General features: G+C 44.4%; 1 long non-coding RNA gene across 2 annotated transcripts in view; it reads left to right on the top strand.

Annotated features, from left to right (window-relative positions):
• Window positions 1–16,198, top strand: part of LOC309521199 — a 29,967-nt gene extending 13,769 nt beyond the window's left edge. Inside the window, exons 2-3 of one of the 2 annotated variants that reach the window (XR_014214555.1) lie at window positions 9,290–9,445; window positions 16,008–16,198. This is a non-coding gene — a long non-coding RNA (uncharacterized lncRNA). Of the gene's footprint in view, window positions 1–9,289; window positions 9,458–16,007 lie in introns of both variants that reach the window. The other variant, XR_014214556.1, reaches the window with a different exon arrangement.
• The last annotated feature ends 337 nt before the right edge of the window (window positions 16,199–16,535 follow it).

Below are 16,535 nucleotides of genomic sequence, written 5' to 3'. Positions count from 1 at the left end.
GGCCCACTCTCACATCAGATTTCAGCATTGGGAGATATTGGAAGAGCTCAAAACAATTTGCAAATAATCAATATAGATATGGAGTTGAGTAAGCAAGCCGTAATGGACATGCTCTTCTTCTGAAAATGGGCAGATGATATTCTTGCATTTCCCCAGGTTTGTCCACATAGCTGCCAGGGATGGATGCAACATCACATCAACATCTGGAAGACGTATCTTCATACCAGGCCCCTGGCCCCTGAGGTCAGTTGCTAGCCCATTACTTCTTGACAAAGTACTTCTTCACACACCTTGGAGTTATGTGATGGAATTTGTTCCTGCAAGATGCCATGATTGCGGCTGTGCATTGGATTTCTCCAAAACCCAAACAGACCAGGGAGTGGATGGACTTGATGGTTGTTGGGTCACTGCCAGGTCCAAAGTCCTGCCTATCACACTGGCCAGGACAAAAGGGCAGGCAGATTACTGTGTTAGCCTGAAAAGGTCCTGGTACCATCATGAGATGGCAATGGGACCAGCTGGGGATCCAGCAGATCCCAGGCTGTTTCAAGCCCCTCCTTGCCTGTGGAAGACACTGTTTGGTGGTTTTATGCAAGCTGTCATCCACAGAGATCCTGCCAGTAGCACTTCTGGCTACATGTTGAGCTGGTGGAATGGAGAGTTCTGTGCTGACAGAGTGACACCTCTGCCCAGTCTAACCCACTCATCCCAGTATGGCTCAAAGGTATTATTATTTGTTAAGCATTTATTTCCCACCTTTTCCTCCAAGATGCTCAAGGCAGTATACATAGTTCTCCTCCTCATTTAATCCCCACATCCACCCTGCAAGGTAGGTTAGCCTGGGAGGCAGTGATTGGCTCAGGGTCACCCAGTGTGCTTCATGGCCAGGTGGGGATTTGAACTCTGCTCTCCCTGGTCCTACTCTGATACTCTAACCACTGTACCACACTGGCTCACACTTGGATTGCAGCCAAGGAAGAAACCCTTTAACCCAGGGGTGGTGAACCAGCCACATCCCAATTGGCTCTAGTAAGTTATTTATGATGCTCTTTTCACAAGTATGAAAAATCTCCAGACAAAAGCCTTGTGGCACCCCATTACTCTTGTTTTTCAGGGTAGCAACTCACTTGATTAGAAAAGGGAACAAACCTTCCAGGACTGGGTGGAAATGAAGAATGCAGGAGGAAAACCAAACCAAAGAAAAAAAGAATTTTTTGTTTCTATATACACACACATGCATACGTAGCAGGGCAGGGGATGGCAACAACTTGGAAGTAGAAAATTATGTCAAGCAGATCCGACAGACAGGAGCTACAGAGAGCAACAACTACAATGGTCTACCACTATTTTATTGCAATGCAAGCCATTAAGAAAATCTATAATATCTACATGAGGTTTCTTCCCTGTCCCCAAAGTTCCTGCTCCATCACCATATCCTGACCCAAAAAGATATGGGTCAATATTTCAATATTTCATTCATGAGGCTCACATTTTGCAAAAGAATAATAATCAGAGTTGCACTGGTGAACTGACGAATTGGTTTGGCGGCTATTCTCCCAGTGATTGATTGGGACACCAGAAGCTGCCTGATACTGAGTTGGACTAATAGTCCATCTAGCTCAGTGCTGTCTGCACTGACTAGCAGAGGCTCTCCAAGGTGTCAGGCAGGGAACCCGCTCAGCCCTACCTGGGGATGCCAAAGATTGTAACTGTTGGGAAACGGTGTACGTGCTGCAGCTACTCACACAGAGGCAATTAAGGTTTGTCAGACAGCCAAAAGGTCATGTGAAGGAGTAAGTCTGCCTGGTGATAACAGAGGCATGGAGGCAGCTCCCTGATTGGTCAAGCTCTCTCAAGGGAGTGATAATTAATGGCCTACTAACTGGAATGTCTTAGTTCAGAGGTTCAGAGTTCTGTGTGTCAGTGTATGAGTTGTGAGTCGTGTATTAGGATGGCACTGTGGGTAAAACCTCAGTGCCTAGGACTTGCTGATCGCAAGGTCGGCAGGTTCGAATCCCCGCGGTGGGGTGAGCTTCCGTCGTTCGGTCCCAGCTCCTGCCCACCTAGCAGTTCGAAAGCACCCCTAAGTGCAAGTAGATAAATAGGTGCTGCTTTATAGCGGGAAGGTAAACGGCGTTTCTGTGTGCTGCACTGGTGCTGGCTCGCCAGCTGCAGCTTCGTCACACTGGCCACGTGACCCGGAAGTGTCTTCGGACGGCACCAGCTCACGGCCTCTAGAGCGAGATGAGCACGCAACCCTAGAGTCGGACACGACTGGCCCGTACGGGCAGGGGTACCTTTACCTTTTAACTGGAATGTGTTAGTTCAGAGGTTCAGATCTCTGTGTGTCAGTGTACGAGTTGTGAGTCGTGTATGAGAGAGCTAGCTAAAGATCCGTGTTCTGTTCCTGTAAATAGTCCACTGTATATAATAAACACCTAACTACAAGTTCCTAGTTCCTGCTTCGTCTATCTTGTCTGCAGCCAAGTCGCCAATTGATTCCGTGGATTCTGCGTTTACTCTGCTAGGTCTGGCTAAGGTTCTGCAACTAGTCAGAAAGTTGTGAAACACCAGATAGGTTTGGCCAATAGTAACTGCATGAAGCTGCTCTGCCACTGAGCTATAGCCCTGCCCCTAAGTGCAGGAACACAAGAAGCCACCTGATACTGAACCAGACCATTAGTTCATCTAGCTCAGTGTTGTCTATAATGTCTGGCAGTGGCTTTCCAGCACTTCAGAAAAGAAGTCTTTCTGAAGAGATGCCAGGGATTGAATCAGGGACCTTTTGCATGCAAGGAAGACGCTGTAGCACTGAGCTGCAGTCTTTCCCCAGGTTTTCCCTTCTAGACGCTGTGGAGGAGGGCAGATTCACATTTAAGCCTTCCTTCCTTCTGTGAAACATTTTAGGTTCATATGCAGCCACCCATTAGGAGCTGAGTAGGAATTTTGGGGTGGGTTTCTTAGAAGAGGCTTTCCATGCCGGGTAGAATTTAGCTGGATACAACCCTTACTTTGTATGGATCTTGAGCTCCATGGAGGAAGGCCAGACTGTCAGTGATATAAACTAATAAAAGCTAAAGTTTAACCATCTCCTACTGAAACAGCTATGGGTTTGCGTGATCTGCTTGCAAGGGGAAGCTCTCCAGAAGGTCAAGCTATCAAAATTTATTAAAATTTGAAAAGCTGTTGAGACATTCTGCTTGGTTCTAGTGGCACAGTTTAATGTAAGATTCTCCCGTCAAAGGAGCTACGGGCTTGCATGTCCTGCCGGCATGCTGTAGCTGTCGAGCACTCGAACTATGAAAAAATGATTATCATTTGCAAATCAGTGGAGGTTTTGCTAGGTACTTGCTTGGTTCTAGCAGCTGAGGTTTCATAGCAAGACATGTTTTAAGTGCTTCCAGAGAAGCAGTCGGGTACAATCCCTTAAACTCTACTTTTTAGAGTAGACTTTTTTAGTGACTGGGAGTGGCCGCTGGGACTACATAACACTGGTTCTGAGAGATCTGCATTGGCTCCCAGTATGTTCAAAGTGTTGGTGCTGACCTTTAAAGCCCTAAACGGCCTCGGTCCTGTATACCTGAAAGAGCGTCTCCACCCCCATCATTCAGCCTGAGATCCAGTGCCAAGGGCCTTCTGGCGGTTCCCTCATTGCGAGAAGTGAGGTTACAGGGAACCAGACAGAGGGCCTTCTCGGTACTGGCGCCCGCCCTGTGGAATGCCCTCCCTTCAGATGTGAAGGAAATAAGCAGCTATCTTCTCTTTAAAAGACATCTGAGGGCAGCCCTGTTTAGGGAAGTTTTTAATATTTAATGCTGTGTTGTTTTTAACACTTGATTGAAAGCCGCCCAGAGTGGCTGGGGAAACTCAGCCAGATAGGTGGGGTATATTATTATTATTATTATTATTATTATTATTATTATTATTATTATTAGCTTGTCTGGCTTCTCAATAGGTTGCAAGGGGTGGCTATCTAATTATGTGTTGTTTTGTTGTTGTTTTGTTCTTGTGTTCCTTCAAGGAGCTCAAAGTGGCATGCACAGTTCTCCTCCTCACCCAGTGAGCTTCATGACCATGTGGGGATTTGAACACTGGCCTCCCAGGTCCTAGCCTGACACTACACTTTACTGTCTCCCCATGGCAGCCATTTTGTGTTATGTCAACTACCTCCCATTAGCAGCTATTTTGTGACTGGCACCCCCGGCCACCTCTTAAAATTACAAATGTGCTCACTGGTCAAAAAAGTTTGGTCCCCTCTGGCCTGTGACATCTATTCCATTGACTTCAGCTATTGCTACCACACCTGTATTTACGAAGCCAACGAGTTCTAAGCTTTGTTCTCCCTGCTCGCCTTTATATTGATGAGCAAGCACCAGAAATAGCAAAAGAACAGCTTTGCTTTTAGAAACTTGAATGTGTGCGTGCGTACATGTGTTGCTCATTCCCAGGCAAATATTGTCTCTTGCTACTCACAGAGTTGCAACTGAGCAGCTGGTCCAACTCCCTTGATGAAAAAAAACAACACAACCCAGCTTTCAAAGACTAATACGGTTAGGCAACCAAAGGGCTCCAAACACCCTTTTGCCTGGGAAAAAAAACATCTATTGATTGCAGCACATTTGAATTTTAGATTGCCAAATGCCTCCATTTTTCAAGTAGTTCCTGTTTGATGTTCAAGGTCAGGAAAGTCAATTGAAACTTAATTCTCTTCTTCATTGATTTATAGCAGCGCTGACTTTAAGTACCTGATTCAGGATGGATTCAATTGTTTAGCACTGAAAACAAATGGAGAGAGCTATTTTTCTGAGGGTTTTGCCTTGAATAATGGCTCAATGTGTTTTATCATATTACACTGCCATATTTTAATAGAAAGTATTATTCACTCTTGTTTCCTCCCCTGGCATGCTCATATGTTACCAGAAAGCATGACTTCTTAGCAAGACAAAAAAGGTGAAAGGGCTTAGCCTTAAAGCTGTCCATGTTCCTGTGCTCAGTTAATAACTACAATTTCCTATTGCCAGCACATTGTCACTATCAAAAGCCTAGCATTAAATGTTCCATTTCTGCGCAGCTTGCAGCAGAAATGCCCAAACTGAGAAATTTTGGGTTGTTGGAATAGTTATTGTTATTGATTAATGTAAATAACACTTGATGTCAAAACAGGCTTCTACATAGATGGCAAGTATAAAAACCAGTAACACAAACATTTGGATGTAAAAATCCACAATTAAAATGCACAACTAAGACACACGACAGAATAATCTCATTAAAATGCTGAAATGCAAATTCTGTAATTAAAATATGCCATAAAACAATCAATTGAAACAGATATCACCAAAATTCCTATTTCAATTCCTGGAGTTTTGAATTTGGGGGGTCCCTCAAATAGAATATAAGCATGTTGTCCTCCGCCGCCAAATATATATATATTATCTGACTTGGATTAAAATCTAAACTAGAGAAGAATTCCACTCCTTCCTGCTCCCATCCTGCCCACCCCACTCTCTCAGACTTATCCAGCCTACTCTGAAGCCTCCACTGACATCCCTCACAGTCTTCAAGTGGCTAGTACAATGTTAACAACCACTGAGAAAGCTACATTGCCAAAGATCAGATTAAGGAAATTGGGGCCCTAGTGTAGTTCCTCTGAAAATGGATCCCCTTCCATACAAAAGGCATTTTTTTAAAAAAAAAAGCTCATTGAATTAAACTTTATTATTTTTTATTGTATAAAACAAGGCATGCAGTGGGCAAAATGACAGCAAGTGGGCAGAGACAAGAGAGTCCCTTGCAGACATACTGTAGACCCTGGTGTAATTCCCCATCACAGCAGTCATTTTGTGGCTACAGCACATTCTCAAAATTCTAAATGTGCCCACTGGCCTTGACAATTGGTGGCCGAGAATCATAGAATCATAGAGTTGGAAGAGACCACAAGGGCTATCAAGTCCAACCCCCTGCCAAGCAGGAAACACCATCAGAGCGCTCCTGACATATCGTTGTCAAGCCTCTGCTTAAAGACCTCCAAAAAAGGAGACTCCACCACACTCCTTGGCAGCAAATTCCACTGTCAAACAGCTCTTACTGTCAGGAAGTTCTTCCTAATCTTTAGGTGGAATCTTCTTTCTTGTAGTTTGGATCCATTGCACCGTGTCCACTTCTCTGGAGCAGCAGAAAACAACCTTTCTCCCTCCTCTATATGACATCATTTTATCTATTTGAACATGGCTATCATATCACCCCTTAACCTCCTCTTCTCCAGGCTAAACATGCCCAGCTCCCTTAGCCGTTCCTCATAAGGCATTGTTCCCAGGCCTCTGGCATGTAGAATGACTATCTGAAGGCCACCCAGCTAAAACCTTCTGAATCACAAGCCATCAGCACATCTTATAGTAATGAACTGTTTCCCTAAGTTAGCTTTGCTCTGTATACAAAAAAACCAATAATATCTATAAACATTGTATTCTCACAGCATTTTAGCCAGTGCTATTTTTCTAGAAAAGGAAGTTCAGAAATCACCAGGAACACCTCCCTTGTTCTCTTATAATGGCAATGGCGCCCACCTGAGAGGTGCCAGAACTGAGTTCCAGTGAGTTCAGGCTAAAAAACACACCCTGGTTTTAACCTTTTCATGTCAAAGCTACAAGGTCTGTTCTCTTGAGCAGAAAAACAAGCAGGTTTGAAGACAATTGTTTAGGCAAAAGAGCCAGAACCGTTATTTAAGGCAGGGCTGGATGATACTGAGCAGATGGACCAATAGTCAGACTGAGAATAAAGGGAGATTCAATAAGAAATTCCCTGGCAATTGTAGTCCCAGATCTTATCATTTTTGCATGGAGAATTTCCTCACCAGCTGCAAAAACCCGTCCAGGACCGTCAAGAGGCAGACAGTATTCACAGCACTGATCAGTTAACAGCCTGCCCTAAAGTTTTCTATGGGTCCCAAGGAAGGATGCACATAGTTCCTACCTCAGAAAATGTTGATCATCTTATCAAAACTTCTGGCTGCCCTTCAAAGACATGTGACGATGTTCCTGAGCACCTTGAAATTTTACTTATGGTAGGCATACCACATCCAGGACTCATCCAGCTCCGAGGGCCTTCTGGCGGTTCCATCACTGTGAGAAGTGAGGTTACAGGGAACCAGGCAGAGGGCCTTCTTGGTAGTGGCGCCTGCCCTGTGGAACGCCCTCCCATCAGATGTCAAGGAAATAAACAACAATCTGACTTCTAGAAGGCATCTGAAGACACCACTGTTTAGGGACGTTTTTAATGTCTGATGTTTCATTGTGTTTTTAATATTTTGTTGGAAGCCACCCAGAGTGGCTGGGGAAACCCAGCCAGATGGGCGGGGTAATAATAATAATAATAATAATAATAATAATAATAATAATAATAATAAACTATATTAAAATGTCATCTCCAGCAACTGACAGTGTAAATCCCCTCCAGAATGCCAATGACATCCCTGTCTATAAGTTCAATTCCATTCATTTAGATGTAAATAGAGGCAATGGTTTCTTGTTCCATTACAGGTGCTGATTTACTTGGTATTGTGAAGGGACACTGTGCTTATTAAGCCCTAACTGAATAGTTAACAGGCTATACTTTTTAAAAACTTCATTGCTATCTAACTCTAACTTCTGCATTCCCCCACTTTACATCCATGTGAACTCAAGATTAAACTCTAAATATCTGATGAAGTGGGCTCTGACCCATGTAAATTTATGACTTAACAAATGAGTTACTTTTAAGGTACCACAAGGCTCTTTCCTGTTATCCCTGCCTATAAAGTGGGGCCCTCATATTAGTCAACAAATCATTATTTCCCCTGCTGCCCATCCCCAAACACCACAACAGTAGATCTTCCTTAAGAGTAAGGAAGAGATACTTATTTGGCCTAACAGCAGTACAGTGGTACAGTTACAGATGCTTCAGGTTACAGACACTTCAGGTTACAAACTCCACTAACCCAGAAATAGTACCTCGGGTTAAGAACTTTGCTTCAGGATGAAAACAGAAATTGTGCTGCAGCAGCGCAGGAGCAGTGGGAGGCCCCATTAGCTAAAGTGGGTACCTCAGGTTAAGAACAGTTTCAGGTTAAGAACGGACCTCCGGAACGAATTAAGTTCTTAACCCAAGGTACAGTGATACCTTGGGTTACATACACTTCAGGTTACATACGCTTCAGGTTACAGACTCTGCTAACCCAGAAATAGTACCTTGGGTTAAGAACTTTGCTTGAGGATGAGAACAGAAATTGTGCTCCGGCGGCGCAGCAGCAGGAGGAGGCCCCATTAGTTAAAGTGATGCTTCAGGTTAAGAACAGTTTCAGGTTAAGAACGGGCCTCCGGAATGAATTAAGTTCGTAACCAGAGGTACCACTGTACCACTGTACAGGGCGCAGCAGCAAGCAGAAGATCCAGAAGTCAAGATTCCAAAGTACAAGAGCAAGGCAAAGGGGTCACACCTGGACCGATTTTATGAAGTCACCCAACAGCTGACACACCCCTCCCACCAAGCTCTTCAAGGTGAGCAAGGTCATGGGACTCTCTCACCCTACCAATCTGCTGCATGTGCACATGCACACTCAGTCAAGGTGGATGTGTTCTGATCCCAACTATGGAGGTGGCACCTGTTTCTCGGTGGCAAGGCTGTGTTTGGTGCCTTGCCACCAGCTTCATGGCAGCTGCCTCCTGTTCAGCCCCTCCATCTGGCTGGTCATAGTCCTCCCAACTCCCCGATGAGGCTCTATGCTCCACTGGAGGGGCAGAGTAGAGAGCTTCTCCTTCTCTGACATCTCCGCCAGCCTTGGGTTCCAGCCTTCCAGACCCCCACCTGCTGCTGCTGCTGCTGCTGCTTCCTCCTGGTCAGTTTGGGGCTGCCATACCATGCCAGATTCTGATGGAGTTGACGGGCTGATGACACCTGCTTTGGTAAACTACACCTGTGCCTGTGATCCCATCCTTTTCAGCTGCTAGACAGCCTTTTTATTTGCAGGCTAACGAAATATATCAGTCTTATGAACTGTTTCCACCCTCCCTGCTTTGTGTTTCCTAATAAGTTGTCAGGGATGATCAGCCTGACGCACCGGAATGCTTGTTCTTCGCCACGCCAATTCCCTTTTGAGAACGGCTTTGATCCAGGTAAAATGTTGAAGGCTCTGCCTCGTATATTTCAAAAGCTGTTTGCCTTTGTGTTTGGTTACTTTCCCCAAGTAGCTGTCCAAACATATATTTCAGAACACCAAAAGGGTAAGGAAGTAATCTGTCTGGTTTATAACACACAGGGCATTCATTCTTTACATCCACATTTGCTGGTGATCACTTCGATGCCACTATTTTGAAAGATAGAGCAGCTTTCTTCAGGTTGCTGAAACCGACAGCCAGAAGTATTCTAAAGAGAATTGGAAACTGGCAATTTGTAGATCACACGTAACCCACAGGTAAGCCCACAGGTAAGAGGGTCTTTGGTTCTTTCAAATTCTATCATTCTTTTATTTATTCATTTTCAATGTCCATAGGGGTGTTATTAATCAAAACATCTGCAGTTTGGTTGCAATAAAGTGGCATTTCAATGAAACAAGGACCACATTTGTCACTAGGCCTAAAGTCTCCCACCCCTGAGTGTGTGTGTGTGTGCACGCAGAAAGAAAGAAAGAAAGAAAGAAAGAAAGAAAGAAAGAAAGAAAGAAAACAAAAGTTGACTAGTTTGGTGAAGTATTTAAGATCATCAGGAAAACCAAATTACACATTGTACTGTGAAAATGTTTGTTGCTGTCAGGGAACTGACATCAGAGGCACGGGAGAAGGAGAGGGTCTCTGTTTCTGCAGGAGAAGGTCCTAGCGCTAGGGGGAGATTCAGCTGGGAAAGAGGGGAAGAGAATGAGTGTAACACCAGAGATCCAGGAGAGCAATGGGACAGGGAGGTGCAGGGGCTCTTCGTTGGAAGTTAGTGAGGAGAGCCCAAGCACCCCGCTGCCCACGCCCACCCTGTGCAGGAGACTCCTGCGCAGTGAGAGGAGGAGACGCTTAAGCGTCAAACAACTCTTATGTAGGCAGCGCTTTAAGAAACGCCCACAGACAGATTCTACAAGTGACTAAGGGCAGCCACGCTGAGATGGGCTGTGCAGTCCGGAGGGTTTAACCAGGCAATCCGATGCTCAAACGGGGCAGGATTACGCACGAGTAACTCCCAACCACTACAGTTGCATATAAGAGAAATCCCACCAACATCCTTTTTCAGGGTCCTCCAAACCTTTGGCAACATATGATTTATGAGAGTGGTTCCCTCCCCACAGCTAATGCTAAACTTCACATATTTTTTTACCAAAGCAAAAGTCATAAATACTGCAAAGTTTTCCATTTTGGGAAAACTGATGTTTGGGCAGTCACCAGCATCTATGTCCAGAGTTCCTGAGATCTGAAACCTTTCAATTGAGCATCCCATAGGTTTAGTAAACAAAGCTCCAGTGCAGTTGTGCCATTACAATGGCGCTCTGGCCTGCTGACAGTATGGCGTAGCTGAGACTCCAAGGTACATACGCCTGCAGATTGGCTGGAGGTGAGAGCTCAAGAGCTGTCATGCTGAGGCTCTCATGCATGGTCAGGAAACCACTGGGCAAGCCAAGCTTGGAAGAGAGGGTGCTCGTGATGTGCTATTATTCAGAGACATGAACGAATATATGCCACCATCCCTACATGACTTGTGACATGCCCTCTGTGTCGCTGATTGACTCAATTTAGCTTTAACAGAAATATGTTAAACCAAACCATTGAATGAATACCAAGTGTTCCATATTGCTTTTGAAGATGTGATAAAGGTTCAACCTTGGATGGTTTTGATTGCTCAGTCCTATAGCCTTGCAGACCCTGTCCTCTTTCTTCAGTGCAGGGACAGGAAACTTGTGACCCTCCAAATTTTATTGGACTGCTGCTCCCGTCAATTCTGACTGCTGGCCATGCTGGCTGAGGTTAATGGGGGTTGGAGTCTAGAATCTGTGGTAGTTACAGGGTTGGATACCCTGGGCTGGATATAAGTTTGATGAGGCCCTAAGCTACTGAAGGTAATGGGGCCCTTTATATGTCCAGCTATCCTTTGTCAACAACAAATTGTCGCTGTTTTTTGTGTTGAATATATGCTATATGGTAATTTATGGGCCTAATAGGTATCTAGAGCCATTTGCCACTGTTGCTGTATGTAGGTTTTATTTGTTTTTTATCTTATATTTTGGAAATGTACATCCAGGGGTTTTTTCCCTTTAATTTTTTTGGGGACCTCAAGAGAGTGGGCCCCTAAGCTATAGCTTATTTAGCTTATACGTAAATCCGGCACTGGTTATACTTTACAGAGATGTGCAGAAGTTGCCCCAAATCATTTGACCCTTTTAAATAGTCTTCATTCCCCCCTAGAAAAATCACTCATGCAACACTTGCCTTTAAAGTTTAAAAATAACATATGGCTTTTACTGGCTGTACTTGCTCTTGTAGATTGAATGTACAAGAGAAGTTGGTGATACTTATGTTACTGGAACATATTTACATGAATTTATGTTTGAGACTGGCTAATATTTACAGACTGGCTCTGAGGCAGGCAGAAGCATAGTACAGCACACTTACTGCTCTTACAGTTAAAACACACACAACAATTGATAACTGAATTGACTGCAAAAAAAACAAAACCCTGCATTAGTATGTGACATCACAAGATTCTATGCTACATCATTAACCCTTTGCATAGTATTTTGGATGCACCATTCCCACAGAATCATCACAGATTTCCTGTAACTGCTGCATGTACCACTAACACAGATGTCTAGAAAAGACATGACGGAATGGAAAGAACAGAGAGCTGCAACCAAGTGCACGCATAGCTGAACACAATTCAGTGGAAGAATCCTGATACATCCAGGGAGATATTTGGGTATGGAGAAGTGTCCCTTTTGTTGACTCTATGTTCCAGTGTTAGGAAAGTGGGCAAATAAATGACTAATTGCTATACAGTGGTACCTTGGTTTGCAACCGTTTCGAATTACAACCATTTTGGATTACAACCACATCAAACCCAGAAGTGTGTGTCCCTTTTTTTGGATTACAACCCGTTTTTTTGGAGGCCCCATTGACAAAAGCACACCTTGGGTAACAACCTGTTTTGGTTTACAACCGGACCTCCGGAATGGATTATGGTTGTAAACCAAGGTACCACTGTACAGGCATTCACTGAACAGTCAGAAACTTCTGAGTGCAGCTATTCCACATGCTGAAGAACTGAACTGCAGGCGACAGCTGGTTAGTGATGTACCTTTAGGCCACAGATTGGCTCTGCCCACCAAGACTAGCCATTGTCTCCTCCTGGACAGAAAGGAGTGTAAGAGACCTTGCTGTTCCCCTTGAGCCTCAGTTCATGATCAGCTGCTCCTGATGTTCCATACATGTTAAACCTGGACCTGTGTCATGTGAAATACTGGCTTATGAGAGCATCACTATGTACTGCCATTGCTGTGCTAATTCCCCCCAAGTCACTGCCTAATTCAAAAAGCATATGAATTAGCTTAATTGCAAAATGGTGCCGATGAATGCACGACTCAAAAACCCTCCCCCCAGTGCATATCATTGTTATTCCATGCACCCACAAGTTCTCTGCTTGTGACCATTTCCTTGAGGGCTGTCCGTGCTGGAATAATTGATGACAATATTTATCATAATAATAAGGTTGAGGAGATGGAGCATCAGTCGCTTGGTAAATTTATTTGCCACTGCCCAGGAAGGAATGCTTGATTGAAAGTTCTTTCTAAATATCAACTGACGCATAGCTGGCTACTGGTCATCAAACACAGAGACATAATTGGAGAAAGAAGTGGAGGCAAAAGGTTTATTAAATCAACACTTCCCTTGATTAGAGCCAGTGATTACATAGAGTCAGGGACACACTCCTTTCTGGGATGCTAAAAACATTTCTCTACCTTTTTTTTTTAGTCCATTATTTAGAAGGTCTCCGACTATACTGTATTGTTTCATATACACAAGCCAACTAGATTGGTGGTTGACTGGTGTTTGGATAATATCCTCTACCACACTGGCCTTCAACTAGTGGGTTGGGACCTACTAATGGGCTGTGGCCTGATCCAAAGTGGGTCACAACAAGAGCATTGCCACAATGCAAATATATAGTAAATATTAACAAATGGGTCCTACAACACATGTTTGGGTTAAAAGGGTCTCCTGGGTCTGAAAAGGTTTCAGTTACCTGCTCTACTGCACATGAAGGTAGCAGAGTAGTTACTGCAGGAGGCGGGGCCAGGTCATGTGACACAACATCTCTATCCTCCAACAGTTGGGCACGACCATGAGACTCAGGTTTCAGAGGGCTGCCACTATTCCCCCTTAGCATCTGCCACCCAAAGCAATGGCCTTTCTCTGCCTAATGCTAGGGCCGGCCCTGATATTTAGCATTTGTTTCCAGGAGGCATTTCAGACACCATTCTGCAGACCACACAAGCAGCCTTGCTTCTCGTTTGGCACTGACAGTGCAAACCTACTCAGAAGTGTGCCTTACTGGGTCCTACTCTCAGGCAAGTGTATAAATTCTTTTCTATACAGTGGTGCCTCGCAAGACGAAAATAATCCGTTCCGCGAGTCTCTTCGTCTAGCGGTTTTTTCGTCTTGCGAAGCAACCCTATTAGCGGCTTAGCAGATTAGCGCTATTAGCGGTTTAGAGGCTATTAAAGGCTTAGCGGCTTAGCGGCTAAAAGGCTATTAGTGGCTTAGTGGCTTAGAAAAAGGGGGGAAAGCAGGAAAAAATCGGAATACTCGCAAGACGTTTTCGTCTTGGGAAGCAAGCCCATAGGGAAAATCGTCTTGCGAAGCAGCTCAAAAACGGAAAACCCTTTCGTCTAGCGGGTTTTCCGTCTTGCGAGGCATTGGTCTTGCGGGGCACCACTGTACACATAAAATGTATCACGTAACTAGAATTTACAAATATGGCTCATAAATCTGGAAATAAACATGGGGTGGAAAGGTGCAGTTTGAATGTTGAGTGCCTAGGCTGGGTACTCGAGCCTCATCAATTTTTTTGTACTGATAGGGGTACACAGGCTCTGTGTACCTTTGAATGGATGTGTGGATACACACAGGTAATCCATATTCCACCCCCACCCCACTCCCCAAAAGACAGATTCTTCAGTTGTGTATATCAGGCAAATTGTACAAATGCACATTTTCTCCAGTTGGGCATCTGTTATACGCTTGTCATCATTTTGCACAATCTCTTCTGGAATTGCTGGACTTGGGGAGGAGCAAGGAATTTTTCAGGATACTGAAGCTCCATATCAAAATTTACATTCTATTCAGTATTGCCTACACCTTTTCCAGCATCTTTCTTTCTCTCATATTAACAGTCATAAGGACTAGAATCTTATACTCTCACGATCCTCAGATTTTAAGGAGTTTGCCAATAGAAAATTACCGGTATATGAATAATGAACTCTGACCAAAATGACTCCATCACTGGACATGCCCACAATGACCGCTCCCCGCATAAAACGGGGGGCGCCCTGTGCGTGGATGCGCGCAGCCCCTGGATCTGGAGTGGCTCCATCAGCATAGTATTGGCTTCGCCTTCCCTCAGGTGGGATACCTGGAGGTCTCTGCCTACCCCAGTCAGTTGTCCAATCCCACCTGGGGGAAGGGTTGCCAAGGAGACCAGGCCAGGTAGGGGAGGGATTACCTGCCCACACAATAGAGGGAGGATCTTACCTGGGAATCCTCACTTGGCTCCAGAGCTTCTCCCACCCTACCCACCCTCAGTTGATGTCTTATTTTGCAGGTTAACTTTTCTTCACAGGTATGCGGGCGCTGCTACGTTAAGGTCGCTGTTAAAGGGCCGGAAAGGAATTTCCCTGCATTGGCAGGTTTCGCCTTTCCCGTAGCAAAATGTTACAACTTTGGCAGTATCAGGCCTTGGGCAGAATCCTTTAGTCCATCTTCCTCTTTGCAGCGGCAATACCAGGGTTCCCCGTTAAAGGGGTTTCTGAAGGGAGGCTTTGACCGTACGCCGAAAGGTCGTCATTGCTCTCCCCTGCGGCAGCGGCGTAACAGGGGCGGCTATCTCTGCTTGAACATATGTTCTCCAGAGCCGGCCCACCCCACACTGGATAACCCTGATGCTCCCCAGGTCCCCAGTTGGGGACTGGGGAGGGAGAACACCCAATGCCTAAGCCAAGGTCTACCCACATTTGAAATTTAATAAAGTTGTGGCCAATTTAATCCCATAGCACGTTGTCTTGAGTCGTTATTCCACATGACGGGGGGACCGCTCGGGATCTGGGGACTCCGCCTGTCCATGCAATATGTTTCTCAGTGAGGCATTTCCAGCAATACATCTCCAGCATTTCTCTGCGTTAGACAGTGCCTTCCTGTAAATAAGTTGTGGGTTTAGCCCTAGTCACAGATTCAGATGTTTTCTAAGGCAAAAGAGAGTAAGTGATGGTTGAGTGGTCTGGGCCTTACTCAAACAATGAGAATGCAGGAGAACAACACAAAGGAGGTTCTGGAAACTGGTTTCAGGATTCCAGTTCATAAATCTTAATTTTGAATTGCTCATTCCCATGCCAGGAGAATGCATTCAAACTTTAGGTACCATCTGCACATTTGCAAAGAGATCATACAAACTCACTTCTAGAATCATTATCTTTTCAGAATTAACTTTCTCAGTTAAACTCAGTATAACCTTGAAAAACTGCCAGTATCTAGTATCTACTACCTGTCAAACACAGCCAACACCTTACCAGGTTACAACATTTGAGGCTTTTTTTATAACACTTTTTATTGAGTTTTAGCTGTACAGCAAATATAAAACAATCGATCAATATAAGATAATAGAACAGAGCTTTGAGTGAAGTTACAAAGAATACAGAAAAATGGAAGACCGGGTCTATTCAGGTAAGTATAATGACGAATAATGTTTTGACATCTTGGATTAATCAGTTTGTTTCTTTGCTTGTCTTACAGAACACTTGGGCCCACCAAGATAGAAAACCACCTAGGAGGCACAAGGACAATAAAACAAAGGACAAGGACAAGCATTTCAAATCAGCTAAATCTATTTGAAAGCCACAGGTGGAGAATGATCATGTTCCTGGGTGTTCACATAGGTTACAAAATCATATTGGATTGAAATAAAGTTATCATTTTTACTTTGATCTCTTGTGACTTTCAGTTTGTGTACCAATGTTTCTAACAGTGCAACATCCCACATCTCTGCAGGCCAGTAGTCTACAGTGGCACCTGTCATGTCTCTCAAAAATTCCACAGTGGTAGGTCTAGCAGCATTGAGTACATATCCCATTAATTCTCTATTATATGAAATAGACTCATCTTCCATAAAGAGGTTGAGAAGTGCTAGTTATGTGGAGGGTTTGTGTGAGTAACGTATTTTTCGCTCTATAGGACACACCCGACCATAGGACACACTTTGTTTTAGAGGGGGAGAAAAAGAAAAAAAAAGATCTCTCCCTCTCTGCACAGTGCCCCTTCAGC

The sequence above is a fragment of the Podarcis vaucheri genome, assembly GCF_965113315.1.
Source record: "Podarcis vaucheri genome assembly, chromosome: 16".
Taxonomy (NCBI): domain Eukaryota; kingdom Metazoa; phylum Chordata; class Lepidosauria; order Squamata; family Lacertidae; genus Podarcis; species Podarcis vaucheri.
The sequence above is the reverse complement of the archived record's forward strand: the minus strand, read 5'-3'. Positions and strand labels throughout refer to the sequence as shown.